Consider the following 3,571-nt stretch of genomic DNA (forward strand, 5'->3'; position numbering starts at 1 on the left):
ATTCAAAATTTCTATTTTTACTTATTAATATAGATTCTTGTCAAAAATATTCAGATTCCTATGAAAAATTCTGTCCTGTATCCTTTTTTAATATCAGAAGGAAGTTAATCATATTATTCACACATTAACTAGGAAGCACATATGTACATAAAATTAATCCCTCATGAACAAGATTTGAAATAACACATTTTATGTTTCTTTTATCTTAATCTGGAATGTTTCTTCTTATACAAATGTCTCCATGTGTTGTGATATGCTTTGCCTGAATAATGTGTGAGTATAATATTTATTTCAAGATTGCTAATTAGGCATGCATGCTATTGTGGTTTATATATCCAATTTGATTGACTCACTCAGGCAAATGTAAGAGCATCAATGCACTTGAGAAAGCTTTTTTTCTGTTTAAAGGTCCTGTAGTCGATAACTTTTTAATCTATTTTCATTAGGTAAAACAGTTTCCTCCTAAAATTGGCTCCAGAAAAGGGTGGCAAGCATTTCAAGAAAATCTGTGGGGCCGGCCGAGTGGTGCGATGGTTAAGAACTGGCTTGGGATGCCAGAGGTCCCCGGTTCAGATCCCACATATGAGGGCCAGTGACACTGGCCTCACAGCTAAGATGCTGAACAACAGCTCAACCTGGAGCTGGGCTGCCGTGAGTCACCGGCGACGGTGTAGGCTGCAGCCCCTGCTGCAGTGGCTTGCCATGGGCTACCGTGTGTAGCCAGCAGCCAGCGTGAGCAGCCAGCAGCTGTAGTGAGTGTCCATCCAGAAAGCCGGCGACTGATCTGCCTCGTCAGGGAAGAGCACAATGATGGTGCCAACTTGGGCCAGTGAAGCAAAGTCCTCCACAACTAGACTGAAGAACAAAACGACAGCAACTTGTCTGTTCCACTGCCCCCAATTCCCCAGCACTGTTCCCATCCCCCCAATTCCCCAATAAAAATATTTAAACAAAAAAAGAAAATCTATGGACTGAAATTGTGATTTAAATTTCGGATAGAATGAAGCAGCGCTGAGGACCAGTTATTCTTTCTCTTTGGGTCCATGGGCTTTATCACAGTATTTCTGCTTCTGGGCACAAGCTCTCCATTATCATGCTGATAACTTTCTATTTCTTTCTGGTGTTTATCTCCTAGTTTTTCTTACTTATAGTCTATGTTCCCTACAAATTGTTATGTTTATATTAGGATTTCTGACTGCATATAAGAATAGCCAACGAAAGACAGCTTAATTTTAAGGGGGTGAGGGCTATCAAAGGGGTACCCAGGTAAGATTCCCCCAGGGCAGATTTGCAGGTAGTTTTCAAGAAGTAAACCAGTATTTTTGCCTTGAACATTCATCTTTTTTTCTCATTGCATACTTTAAAAAAAAATTTCCTTCTCTATAGAAAATTTTTTCTGTTCCCTTTTCTACATGATGAAATATGTCCACCCAAAGTTCTTAAGCCCACATGTATAGCCTAATAATATGAAGAATCTGCCTTTCTCTTAATTCATATTCTATCTTGGGAGAAAATTACCAATTGCAAATATGGCCACAAAGCAGGGCTTCCAGGTGAAGCATGGCTGCTAGAAACTTACCCCTGAGGAAGAGTAGGCAATTTCAGGGGGGAGGGGCTAAGGAGAAAATCCAGTAGTTGTAGACATCAACACATAGTAACTTCAATGGCTGCACTCTTTCCCAAGGTATCCTCAGCTTTGAATCTCTTAGTTTACAATAATTAAGTCTGTTCTTTCTAATTCAAATTCCAGAGAGAGTGAATGCCATTTAAAAACACTTATTTCTTAGAGCCTGCCAGGCAGTGCATCACTGCAACACGGCCCCATCTATGATTTGACAGCCCTTGTACTGGAGTCTTGAGGCACAACACATTATTGCTTAGGCATCAGAGGATGGATTGGAGTTAGATCTTCCCAGAAGGCATACCAGACATTCTAAGACTTGGCCTGTCTAGTACTGTAACATAGCTCTCTCAGTTATGTCAAAGAGAAATGTCATAAATATATTCTTTGTATAGCAATGTTAACCGAAGTTGTGCCAAGGGCCATTATTCCTGTGGAGATGCTCTTTGAAGGGGAAAATACAATCCCATGGACAATTATGTTTGGGATAAACAGCAAGACTAATTCCCCCCCTTTTTTTGAGATTTGTTAAATATATTAGATTACTAAATACTCAGAGAAAAACATTTATACCTTGATTTAACCCATTTTTCTACACTTATAGGAAGATATAACATAGTTAGAGCTCTTATTTAGCAGATTACAGAAACCGATTCTTCAAGTCATATTATATGGAGAAAAGATGAGGAAAAATATGCAGCCTAACTTAACATATTAAATAGGAACCAATACATCAATGCTCTTAAAAATTCAGGGAATTTCTTCTCTTGCTTCCCCTGTCTATTCTCCCTGAATAACCACTGCAGTCTTCTCTCTCAACAAGCCTGACTCTGCACTCGATCAATACACATATCAAAAGATTACTCCATTAACTATTCTTTTTAAATATCCTTTCAAAATACCATTTCAGACTTAAGCTAGAATATTTTGTTTCTGATTATATTTTTAGAGCAAACAGACTTGGGAGTAGTGATGGAGGCAGGGATGCAATCTGGTGTGTGCCAAATTATTGACATCACTGTTGGGGGTCAACCCTGAAAACTAAAGAGAGGGGGACATACATTCCAACCAAAAAGGAGGGCTGTCAGTTCCCTGTCCAGGAAACTGGAATAAAGTGTGTTCTAAACTATGGAAAATTTACCATAGAATCAGTGTCAGTTAGCATTTATAGCACACATATTATGAAACAGTTCTAAACACTATATGTATTTGAATTCATTTCATTTGCATAGTTTTCTATCTGTAATACAAATGTTATTCCTATTTTCTAGATTAGGAAACTGAGGCACAGAAAACTAGGTAAATTGTCTAAAGACACACAGTCTATAATTTGTAAAGCCAGGATTCAAACAATGTACCTGATCCTATAGTGTTGTGAATGTAAACAGATTTTTGTGTTTTATATGTAAAGGTGTGAAGTAAAATTGCTTTATTCAGCCTTGAACTCAATAATAAATCTATTAGAGCTTTCAGGTCATCATTTAATAAGTAGTTTTTCAGGAATCTTAAATATCTTTTTTTTTTTTTTGGACTATAGACAAACTCCAGTCAAATCTGCCTCACCTAGTTCTCTTCAATTTAATTTAGACTTCTGCCCAAAAGTGTGAACCTAAGTTCTGAGTGTCTCAGTTATTTGGAAGTTTCAAATAAGGTACACTTAAGTCTATTGTCATTTGTAAATACCAAGACCTTATAGGTCATCAGTTATTTCTAATTATCTATTGAAGACAGTGCTGCATGTTAAATAGCATGCCTCCTTTGTTGTAGCATGAGGCTATGCACTCGGTGAGCTCTGATTAGTCACAAGACTAAAACAATAAAATTTATCTCATTTTTTTTTTTGCTGACTATATCAAATCACCTTTATAAAAGCAAATTGAGTAGGTCTTAGGAGTTAGTTCCATTTGTACTTTAACTTCCTTTTCTAAAGAACTATGTACAATTTTGTGT

Source organism: Hipposideros armiger, unplaced genomic scaffold, assembly GCF_001890085.2.
Source record: "Hipposideros armiger isolate ML-2016 unplaced genomic scaffold, ASM189008v1 scaffold_555, whole genome shotgun sequence".
Classification (NCBI taxonomy): Eukaryota; Metazoa; Chordata; class Mammalia; order Chiroptera; family Hipposideridae; genus Hipposideros; species Hipposideros armiger.